The 12000-nt window shown below is 36.9% G+C and overlaps 1 protein-coding gene across 6 annotated transcripts in view; it reads left to right on the top strand.

Annotated features, from left to right (window-relative positions):
* The first annotated feature begins 86 nt into the window (after window positions 1-86).
* LOC101686034 (WD repeat containing planar cell polarity effector) overlaps window positions 87-12000 on the top strand; it is a 531713-nt gene continuing 519799 nt past the window's right edge. For all 6 annotated transcript variants that reach the window (XR_006606054.1, XM_045077902.1, XM_045077899.1 and 3 more), the window contains exon 1: window positions 87-644. The gene's annotated coding sequence lies outside the window, so the exon portion shown is untranslated. The remainder of the gene's footprint in view (window positions 645-12000) is intronic.

The raw sequence follows: 12000 nt of genomic DNA, 5'->3' as shown, positions 1-12000 counted from the left end.
ACTACACTTCCCGAGGTCAGAGGTTCGATCACGCCTTTCTCCCTACGCTCTTCGTCGATTGCAAAGTAGTCCCCGAGGGCGGGCCGCTGTGATTGGAGGGCAGCGATGAGTTGAAGATTTGTGCTTGGGGCGGGGAGGACCTGCTCGTTGGCGCCCAATAATTGGTGGGAGGGGAGGCACGTGGAAGGCGAGGAAGGAGATACAGACCCTTTAGCTACATCACCCACTCGTGCGTGAGTGAGACTTATCTTACCCCAAGGGTAAAAGTGGGAGGTAAAGAGACCTTCCGCTGCGTAAAATCGGCTCGACCCGGAAACAGAGTCTCTTTAAAACTCTTCACACTCCGTAGGGGCGGGCGGAATTGACGTGTTGCTAAGGCTGGAAGGCTTCGCAAGTTGCTAAGCGACGAGGCGGGAGAACGCGCGCAAGCACGGGCCGCTGGCGAGTACCTGAGGGATTTGTGGCTCTCGCAGTTCAGAGACCGAAGACTCCCAGCGAGTGCGCGGCGGCCTGCCGGGTCCTCCTTCCCTAGTTGCCAGGGGACCCTCCGCTGTAGGTAGTGTCCGGTGACGAGCTGAGCAGCTTGCGGGGACGCCTCTCTGAGGCGGCCAGCTACCGCGCGTCTTCCCGACTCCCTGAGGCAGGTGAGCCCGGGCCCAAGGGCAAGGGGTTTTCTGTTAACATTAGGGTCCGAAATGCGGTTGTGCGCCGTTCCGCGTTGTTTTGATCTACCCTGCTAACCAGCTGACCCGCAGGCTCGCCGGTCCCTACTCAGGGCTGTTAGGGTAATAGCCTTCTGGAGGGTGTAGTGCCTTGGAAGTTCTCGCCCCCTCCTTTCTGTAAGATGCAGTTCTTTCAAAATTAAATAAAAAATAGTGAGCGTTTGCCTTGTGGGAAATGAAATGAGCCCTTCCCTTCCTGGAGCTCACAGTTCACGGATCTAACTTTTTCTTAAGTCCTCGGTGAGCGTTGACAGTTTTGTCCGTTCGTTTTTGGAGGCAGGTCAACCATCTTGACCTTGAAATGATGCCAAACCTGCATTTCTAAGTAAAGTGTGGCAGCTGTATGGGAGACACTGGTTGTTTCAGGCAGAATCTCAACTGGTAAAACAACAAGAGGTTTTCATTTAAAATTAATGCTGCCCAAGAGAGTTGTAGTGCTCCTTGAAAGCTAGTGTGATGTGGATATTGAAAGGAAGATGTGGTGTTCTGGAATAGCATAACTGTAAGCAAATCAGTGCAGTATCTGTATTAGATAACGTTATTGTAACTTCTAGTTTTTCTCTGTCAACTGGTAATTGAAGGCCAATTGGTACCTTTCAGTTTTACTCTCTTCATTTTGGAGGGTTTGCTATTGTGGGAAAGAATATAACATATTTCCAAATTTTTTTTTTTACCAGTAGTATTTATTATAACTGAGTAATTCTGTCTTTCTTTAATGCCTTTATTCACTTATTCATATACTTTACTGGTTTTCCTCTTATGTCATTGGTTGCCCCTCTTTTTTACCTCTGACTTCTTTAGCACTGGAATGCCTTTGTTCTTCTGCCTACACTTAATCCCTATGTGATATAAATTACGAGTTGATTGGTTACAGATGTCAAATATCTGGTTACATCTATATCAGAAAACTCCCAAATTTGTGTCTTGTCCTGAATTCCAGATTCTGTGTCAAACTACTTCCTCATTATTTCCACTTGGTTTTCTAAATGCATCATTTTCACTATTTTACAGTGTTTTCTAATGAACAATCATAGATAGAGGTACAACACCACACCCTGTGATATAGATAAAAATGACCTGGAATTTTTCCATTTCTAAGATGTTTGTTGTGGATGGGATTATGAGATTTCAAATGGTAGAGTGGTAAAGAGCTGTGATTGGTTAGATGAAAACTGGCTTAATAAATTGGCCAGGAAAATGTAGGGAAAGAATTTTAGGATGTGGCACCCTAGTAGGCTGTGGGAATCTAGAGATTAATATACACAGTTGCTGCCTTTTTAGAGCCCCCATAGTAGCAGGGAATACAGCTATGTAAACCCATAATGACAATATGGTATGACCTGGTTAGTAGTAATAAAGAGTTAGTAACTCTGGGGAGCCAGGGCTTTGCAAAGGAGTTGTTGCCTGAATGAAGACAAATGGATGTTTTGGCCAAGCAGCTAAGGTAGGAGGTAGAACCACAATTGCAGTGTTGTAGTAGGGTTTTGGGTTGGCAGTAAGACAATTTGCAACCGTACATGCTTTAAGTTCCTGTTTGTTTTTTGTTTTGTTTTGTTTTATTTTGTTTTTAACTAAGACTCTAGAACTGTATTACCCAAGACTGTAGCTATGAATCCTGTGGCTCCTAAATTTAAATTAATTAAAATTAAATAAAAATAAATAAAAATCCAGTTCCTCAGTTATACCTATATTTCAAGTATTCTAATCATATGGGACAGAATACCAGACATTTCCATTATCACAGAAAGTTCTTTTGCACAGCCTCTAGAACTTAGTGGAATCAAGGCATCACCAAGAGCAGGCACTGCTGCAACATATCTTTGTAAGGACATCCCTTTTGCCTGTGGTATACAATGGCGTGCATAGCTGTTTGTGATACTGATTACACACACAGGAAGAGCTCTGTCAGAGGCAAGAAAGAAACCTAATTCTAGTCTTGACCATTGCTTTTGTGTTTTGGAGGAACTTACTTTAACAGTCTTGGTGTGTTGTTTGAACGAATATTTCCAAACATTGCATTGTCCTGGATCTTGAGGCACACTTTGCATCAGGGAACCCAGAAAGGGTTGAGAAAGCAGAGGTCATTGCCTGGATGATACCACACAACATCTTTCTGCTGCTGTCTCCTGTTTTGGGATAACTGTGTTCCTGCCACATTCTAAATAGATGGAAGAGCATGTAACACATGCAGAAGTTTGAAGTAAAATGACAGGTTCGGACCTTACCAATAATGGGGATTAGGAGGGAAAGGAGCCCAATTGGGGTAGCTGTATACTTTAATGTGTACAACAAGTCTATGTTCTTATGTACTTCTAATGAATTGTCATATGTTTTGTTTGGATGTATTTTCTTTATCTCTTTAAGGAGTTCTTCCTGTTAAATATCTAACTGGTTTTATAATTTTTTAATATTTTCAGTTTGGATGAAACAGACATGTTTTTTGTAAATCAAATTTCACTATAGTTGTCATTTCTAAGGAAGGGAAAAGTGGAGAGATGTAACTGGACACTGGCCTAAGGGTGCTTTAAATATATGGGTGGGTGGAGAAAATATTGAGTATTCATTTTATTATTTGTCCTACTGTACTTAACATCCAGTTTAACAAAGAATATTACCAGTCCCTTCCCAGAGATCTTAGGTTGGCACACATGCACATATCTCACTCTGGTGTATATAGACACATTTTGTAATCACAAAAAAAGTCACATGAGTTGTTACTAATGCGTTTTCTTATGCTCTACTAACTAGATATTATGGAAACTTGTTTTATGCTACTACTGCTGGCTTTAAATGTAAAAGAATGCTGGTGTATAAGCACAAGCACATCTATGTTTTGTCATAAATATGTCCAAAGACATATCATATCATTATGCCCATGTTTGAAGAAATTAAGATACAAAAAGATGCAATGGATCAATTTATGGCTCATGAGAGGTGAGGAAGAGTGGAAAGAGCTAGATCTTGGACAGTATGTAGAAGTAAGGGCAGAGCAGAGAGGAGAGTAGGCCAAAAAAAAAAAAAAAAAAAAAAAGCAATTGAGTATGAAGTAATACAGAAGTGAAAGAGTGGAAAAATATCTTACCATGCACATTTATTTGCGTTTTCCGTCTTATACGTTAGCCAACCTACTTGCTGTTGCTAAAACATGTCCTTTGGTTTTCTGCCTCCATATTTTACATGTGCTTTTTCTTTGATTGGAGTCTTATTCTCTGTTTCTGCCTGTTAAAATTCATTCCACCAGGCTCCTCATAAATGCTTTGGCCATTTTGAAGCCTTTCTCTCTATCCCTCATCTCCTTTTAAAAAGTATTACAGGAAATTTAAAACATAAACAAATGAAGAGAGAGTGGTATAATTTTCTCAATCCATCATCCAGCTTTAACAATTATTAACAGTTGGTCTGTCTTCTTAAATATGCCTTTTTGCTTTTCCCCTCCCCCCAACATTTTCAAACATACAGAAAAGCTGTGCAGTGACTAACCCTTTATAGTAGTCTGAGTTTAGTCAGGAGACGGATCTCTACTGGTTATTTGAAAATTTAATGATGAAATGTTAACTAGAACAAGGAGGGGTGGTTATACTAAAAGGCATAAAAGAGCTCTGAGTCTAAGGGTCCCAGAAGTAGAAGATGTTAAAGAGCAGCTAATATTTCTAGGAGGAAGAAGAAGAGGGCCCTTTACCCAGAGCTTGTATGCAGACCTGTTCAAAAGAGGCATTTGTACTATTGCTACATGGTCCAGAAAAGTGCCTAGTGTCAGTGGGAAGGCTGGAGCTGCAGCCACAACAGGAACTTGTCTTTTCTGCAAGGCTCTTGGGCTCTCATGCTGAATGGTATGAACATTTGTAAAATCTGCTTTTGAGACACTTAAGATTTGTACATTTCATATTTATAAATTTCCTCTTAAAAAAACCCCCCAAATTATTAAGTTCCAGCTAGTGATAGGTATGCTGAAGTGTTTGGGTGTGATACATACTTACACTGGCAACTGTCTTTGAAATGTACCTGGCTGGCTCAGTTGGTGGAACATATGACTCTTTATCTTTTGGTTGGTTGAGCCCCATGTTGGGTGCAGACATTATTTAAAATTAAAATCTTAAAAAAAAAAGGATAGATTAATGGATGTATTGAGGGATGAATAGTTTTGTCCACAAAAAAATTAAAATATAAAAGCAAATATAGTTACAGGAAATGCTGTGTTATAGAATTTAGGTGGTATTCACTGTGCGATGCTCTCAACTTGTTATTAGAGTGATAATTTATTTGGGTTCAGAGACTGCAGGTACAAGAGAAATATCTCTGAAATTGCTGTTGCGGAAGCTGGAAGACTAAGAATCTTGGCTTAATGAAACTAATCAGTTTCAGACTTTTCTAGCTAAGCAGAAATTTTGTAAGTGCAAATTATATTGGAAAATGATTGGAAGAACTTGTGAAATACTGAGCGTATCTGAAATTTCACAAATGTAATTTGATACTTTAATAAAAATGTATATATTTTTGGTAAATAGCTTATTCATTTGAGTACCAAGTCATTTAGCCAAATTATCAGACAACCTAGAAGCAGAATTAAGAACAGTTTTCATTATAAAATTTGTATGTTGGAAAATTATTTTTTATTTCAGTATGATGTTTTTATTATCTAGTATGCTTGGTTTGCCTGGAGAATATACTTGGCTCCGTCTAAGTGAAACTACTGAGAACTGTAGTTGGAGGCCCAGAAAATGGGGATGTTACTGCTAACTGTTTCATAACCTTGCTGCAGGCCTAAGAATTTATGTTACAAAATGCTGATTTTAAGGTAGAAAGTTTCAAATGCCCCAAAAGATGGGAATGACTGAGTAAGGATGGCCCTCCATAACATTGTTTCTAAATCTATGTCCCCTGTTCCCTTTTTACATTTCAGTGTCTTAGTTCCCAAGTCTGGTTTTGTAATACCCTCCTCTTATATTTGGCTAAATTTAATTTTAAAGAATCGTGGCACATAGGAATTTAGTTATTTATAGATCAATTTAATATATGGCTCCTGGAAATGAATCAAGTTTTCATGAATTACAGCTGGGATTTGTCATGGGCTGTGTTCTTGGTCTACTTCATACGAAAAGGACACAAAATCAAGGGAGTTATTACTTTCCTAGGCCTTCATTAATTTAATCATATTGTTTTACATTTTACAAAAACATAGTGAATATGTGTAATATTACATAATCTGAGGTAGAGTGAATATGATTCTCATTTTATAGTTTAAGAGACTCAATTTCAAAGGTTGTGATTTGTTCAAGTTCTTGTAGCCATGTCTAGAAAACTAAGACCTTCTTACACTAAGAAAACAAATTACATATCCTTTTGTCTGTTTTAAAATGAACACTTAAAATGTATCTTGTTTATACAGTTTTAAAGATTGTAATTTCCAATGTATTATGAGTATTGAATTTTTTGTTAAAAAACCGTTAGATCATTCTTCCAAAAATATGCAGTGGAATCTAAATATCTTTCTACCCTCATCCACTTAAAAAATAGGTAAATATCTCTTTTTTGACAGTCAGAAGTTGAGGTTTCTATACATTGCTAATCTCAAACTTCCAATTCACGTTACTGACATACTATTATCTTACTTTAATGTATTTTAATGCTAAAAAGTCTTTTTATGATCATACTGTAAGTTTTTTTCACAAAAATATGAATATAAACTGTCATTTGTGCCTGCAAGTATAATAAACCTATTATCATTACAGTTCTTAAAATTATAAAATTTATCAAAGTGAATGTTACTTTGATAAATTTTTGATTTATCAAAATTACTTTATCAATTATTACTTTGATAAATTTACTAAAAATTAAAAGTAAAAATTTAATGGAATGTATCTCAATGGATGGGACTTTTCCTCCCTGGTTAGTTTATATACATGTGGATGAATATTACTTGTGGTTAAAATGAGACTGGATTCTGTTTCAAATTTATTCCCTTTTTCCAGCGTTATAGATCTGAGTGCTTAGAAACCTATTCACTTAAATAAGATGGGAATTATTTGAACTCCTTCCATGTTATTTACAAAACAAAATCACATGGGTGGCCTATTATCAGAAATTGTTTTCAATGGTGTAACTCATTTAGGCCCTTTCTTTAATTTGGCTGCAAACAAAAGATTGAAAACCACCTGACTTCCAAAAGGATTAATTACCCATTAGTCATTCAAAACTTTACTAAAATTTGCCTAAAACTATACAGTCCTCTTTCATTTAGAGTAACCTTGATTAATTCAATATGCTCTGAAAATGTTAGGAAAAATTGAAATAGGATTTCATTGTGACCTTCCCCAAACAATATTTTTAATTAAATGCTTTCATCTTACCATATGCTTTAAGGTTTAAGTATGTCAGAACCTTGAGGTGGTTTATTTGCCTGTTGAATTTTTAATTTTGGATAAAATAATGCCATGTAACCTAATTGGTGAAGCCCAGTCAGGTAAGATTGACTTACTTTAAAAAAAAAAAATGATTTCATTTTAAATTAAATTAATGTGTTAATACTCATTTTGAGGAATACTATAAAAACCACTGAGAAATAAATTATGGAATGCATTTGAGAGAGATTATTAAACACAGAAAGTCAAGGTTAAAATGATGCAGAGATAAAATATTGTTTATTTTATTTTATTTATTGTTTGTTTATTTTATTTTTTAAATATTTATTTGACAGAGACATAGTGAGAGAGGGAACACAAGCAGGGGGAGTGGGAGGAGAACCAGGTTTCCTGCCAAGCAGGAAGCCTGATGTGGGGCTCAGTCCCAGGACGCTGGGATCATGACCTGAGCAGGAAGCAGACGTTTAACGACTGAGCCACCCAGGTACCCCAAAGTATTGTTTGAAATGACTATTAAAATCACAGTAATGCTATTTCTCATTGCTTAATTTATAAAAATGATATAAAATGGACCTAAAATTATAAATGATTTATGAAGTGAGGAATATGATAAAAGGATATCCCTTCAGTAAATGGGTTTCAAAGGTTTTGAGTACTTGAGTACTTAAGAATCATGTATACAAGTTAGAAGTAAATACAGAAATTTTGTTAGACTTCTTACATCTCAACCATTCACTTCATAGTCAGACTTTTCTGATGTATTAATGAAGAAAGAAAGTGAATTACAAAAAAAGTTGGTCTGGAAACTAACATATAATTTTACATTTTGGTAATAGAAACTAGAAAATAATGTTTTCTAAGATCAAAATTAACTGTAATTCTAACAAATATTTCATTATGTAATTTGCTTAAAAAATGTGATTTGCATTAAGTTCCTACTGAAGATTGGGCATAGAGTGCCAGGATGGCTCTCATGGCATGGGACATTGCATGCTCCCTCTGGCTCTCCGACTTTCCTCCTCTTGGGGGTAGGTGGGTGGGTGGGGAGGGAACAGATTGATCTCCTTTTCTCTTACAGAGTAGGTGTGCATTATTCTTCAAACCTAGCTTCTACGTTTATAAAAAATTTCTCCCATGATCCTACTACATGAATACTAGTAATTGCTAAGAGGAAAAGGATCTCCCTGTTGTTGTTCTTAGAATCTCATGATTTCTGTCCTTGATTTATAGTGAATTTTTGAAGGGAGAGTTTTCAAAACGAGAAATCTCACTGTAGTCCTACAGCAGAATAGGACATATCCATACTCCCAAGTAGGCCATAGACCTGTATCCTAACACTCCTCCCACTGCTGTAGTCCAGATACACACAAAGTCAGCTCTATGTTAGTTCCTGGGCCTTGTTCTCTTTATAGTTCCTTCTTCTCTAAGTCAGATTAAAGAACATATTTGCACTGATTGTTTATAGATTACCTTTCACAGGTAATGTAATATGCTGCAAGAGAGGTTTTTGTTCTGGTGGACATTTTAACACATTTCTATTTCTCTCTCTCTTTTCTTTCTTTCTTTCTTTTTTTTTTTTAAGCACATTTCCAATTACACTAATAAGGTTGTCTTCCTTACTTTCTTAAAGAGCCATCTCTGGTAGTAATATCAAGGAGCACAATATGTCATTGCAATTTCGTTGTGAGTTTGAATCTTCAGGTGGTTTCTGAATTCCTCACAAGCTTTCACTTTTGTTAAGGCAACAAACACTGGTGCATTAATCTGTTATGTTAGATTTGGAGATGTTCTTAACATTTTTTACCCCAGCTCAGCATTATTTAGGTAATGTTTAATTGAAACGGCAGAAAATATTTGAAATACAATTCTAACAACATCCAGCAGAGCTACTGAAGGAGAATTAAGTTCATATCCCTAAAATTGAACATTGGCTCTTGATATTTTAGGTATTTGGGAGCGTACATGATTTTATACTTACACAGTATGAAATTATTTAACCTCATTAATTTTATTTATAGTATATATAAACTTGGTATGATTCTGGTTAAAACTCATTCATTAAAATGAGTAATGAGTTATGAGGTAAAGTTCTTTATGTAACAATTTTGTTATAATCTGATTCTGTTTCATTGAAACCAGTGAAGTAATATTTAAAGAGTAATCTTTTTTTAAAAAATTGACATATAATGTATTATTTGCCCCAGGGGTACAGGTCTGTGAATCATCAGACTTATACATTTCATAGCACTCACCATAGCACATACCCTTCCCAATGTCTGTGACCCAGCCGCCCTATCCCTACTCCCCAAACCCCAGCAACCCTCAGTTTGTTTCATGAGATTAAGAGTCTCTTATGGTTTGTCTCTCTCCTCGGTCTCATCTTGTTTCATTTTTTCCTTCTCATTTTTTCCTTCTCTACCCCCTGCAGCCTGCTGCCCTGCCTCTCAAATTCCTCATATCAGAGAGATCATATGGTAATTGTCTTCCTCTGCTTGAATTATTTCACATAGCATAATACCCTCTAGTTCCATCCACATCATCGCAAATGACAAGATTTCATTTCTTTTGATGGCTGCATAATATTCCATTGTGTATATATACCAAATCTTCTTTATCCATTCATCTGTTGATGGACCTCTAGGTTCTTTCCATAGTTGGTTATTGTTGACATTGCTGCTATAAACATTCAGGAGCACGTACCCCTTCAGATCACTATGTATCTTTAGGGTAAATACCCAGTAGTGCTATTGCTGGGTCATAGGGTAGCTCTGTTTTCAACTTTTTGAGGAACCTCCGTACTGTTTTCCAGAGTGGCTGCACTAGCTTGCCTTCCCACCAACAGTGTAGGAGGGTTCCCTTTTCTCTGCATCCTCACCAACATCTGCCATTTCCCGACTTGTTAATTTTAGCTATTCTGACTGGTGTGAGGTGGTATCTCATTGTGGTTTTGATTTGTATTTCCCTGATGCCGAGTGAAGTTGAGCATTTTTTCATGTGTGTGTTGGCCATGTGGATGTATTCTTTGCAGAAATGTCTTTTCAAGTCTTCTGCCCATTTCTTGATTGGATTCTTTGTTCTTTAGGTGTTGAGTTTGATAAGTTCTTTATAGATTTTTGGGTACTAGCCTTTTATTTGATATGTCATTTGCAAATATCTTCTCTATCAGTTGTCTTTTGGTTTTGTTGACTGTTTCCTTTGCTGTGCAAAAGCTTTTGATCTTGATGAAATCCCAATAGTTCATTTTTTCCCTTGCTTCCCTTGCCTTTGTGATGTTTCTAGGAAGAAGTTCTGTGGCTGAGGTTGAAGAGGTTGCTGCGTGTTCTCCTCAAGGATTTTTGAGGGATTCCTATCTCACATTGAGGTCCTTCATCCATTTTGAGTCTATTTTCGTGTGTGGTGTAAGTAAATGATCCAGTTTCATTCTTCTGCATGTGGCTGTCCAGCTTTCCAACACCATTTGTTGAAGAGGCTGTCTTTTTTCCATTGGACATTCTTTTCTGAGATTACTGGACCGTAGAGTTGAGGGTATATTTCTGGGTTCTCTATTCTGTTACACTGATCTATGTGTCTGTTTTTGTGTCAGTACTGTACTGTCTTGATGACGACTGCTTTGTAATAGAACTTAAAGTTTGTACTTGTGATACCACCAACTTTGGCTTTCTTTTTCAATATTCCTCTGGCTATTCGGGATCTTTTCTGGTTCCATATAAATTTTAGGATTGTTTGTTCCATTTTTTTGAAGAAATTGGATGGGATTTTGATAGGGATTGCATTAAATGTGTAGATTGCTTTAGGTAGCATAGACATTTTCATAATATTTGTTCTTCTAATCCATGAGCATGAAAAGTTTTTCCATTGTGTCTTCCTCAGTTTCTTTCATGAGTACCTTATAGTTTTCTGAGTAGAGATTCTTTGCCTCTTTCATTAGGTTTATTCGTATTTATCTTATGGTTTGGGGTGCAATTATAAATGGGATCAGCTTCTTAATTTCTCTTTCTTCTGTTTTGCTGTTGGTGTATAGAAATGCAACTGATTTCTGTGCATTGATTTTTGTATCCTGACACTTTGCTGAATTCCTGTATGAGTTCTAGCAGTTTTGGAGTGCAGTCTTTTGGGTTTTCCACATAAATATTATTTCATCTGCAAAGAGGGAGAGTTTGACTACTTCTTTGCCAATTTGGATGCCTTTAATTTATTTTTGTTGTCCAATTGCCAAGCCTAGGAATTCTAGTACTCTGTTGAATGGCAGAGGTGATAGTGGACAGCCCTGCTCTCAGTTTTTCTCCATTGAGAATGATATTTGCTGTGTGTTTTTCATAGATGGCTTTGATGATACTGAGGTATGTACCCTCTATGCTTACACTGTGAAGAGTTTTAAGAAAGGAAGCTGTCCTTTGTCAAATGCTTTTTTGGTATCTATTGAGAGTATCATATGCTTCTTGTTCTTCCTTTAATATATTGTATCAGATTGATTGATTTGTGGGTGTTGAACCAGTCTTGCAGCCCAGGAATAAATCCCACTTGGTCATGGCGCATAATCCTCTTAATGTACTCTTGGATCCTATTGACTAATATTTTGGTGAGAAAATTTGCATCTGTGTTCATAAAGGATATTGGTCTGTAATTCTCCTTTTTGTCTGGTTTTGGGATCAAGGTAATGTTGGCCTCATAAAATGAGTTTGGAAGTTTTCCTTCCATTTCTGTTTTTGGAACATTTTTAGGAGAATAGGTATTAATTCTTCTTTAAATGTTGGTAGAATTCCCCTGGGAAGCCATCTGGCCCTGGGCCTCTTGATTGCTGGAAGATTTTTGTTAACTGCTTTAATCTGCTTCCTGATTATGGGTCTGTTCAGGTTTTCTATTTCTTCCTGGTTCAGTTGTGGTAGTTTATATGTCTCTAGGAATGCATCCATTTCTTC

Source organism: Mustela putorius, unplaced genomic scaffold, assembly GCF_011764305.1.
Source record: "Mustela putorius furo isolate JIRA1106 unplaced genomic scaffold, ASM1176430v1.1 tig00000224_pilon_pilon_pilon, whole genome shotgun sequence".
NCBI lineage: Eukaryota > Metazoa > Chordata > Mammalia > Carnivora > Mustelidae > Mustela > Mustela putorius.
Note: the sequence above shows the minus strand (reverse complement) of the source record. Positions and strands in the feature narration are given on the sequence as shown.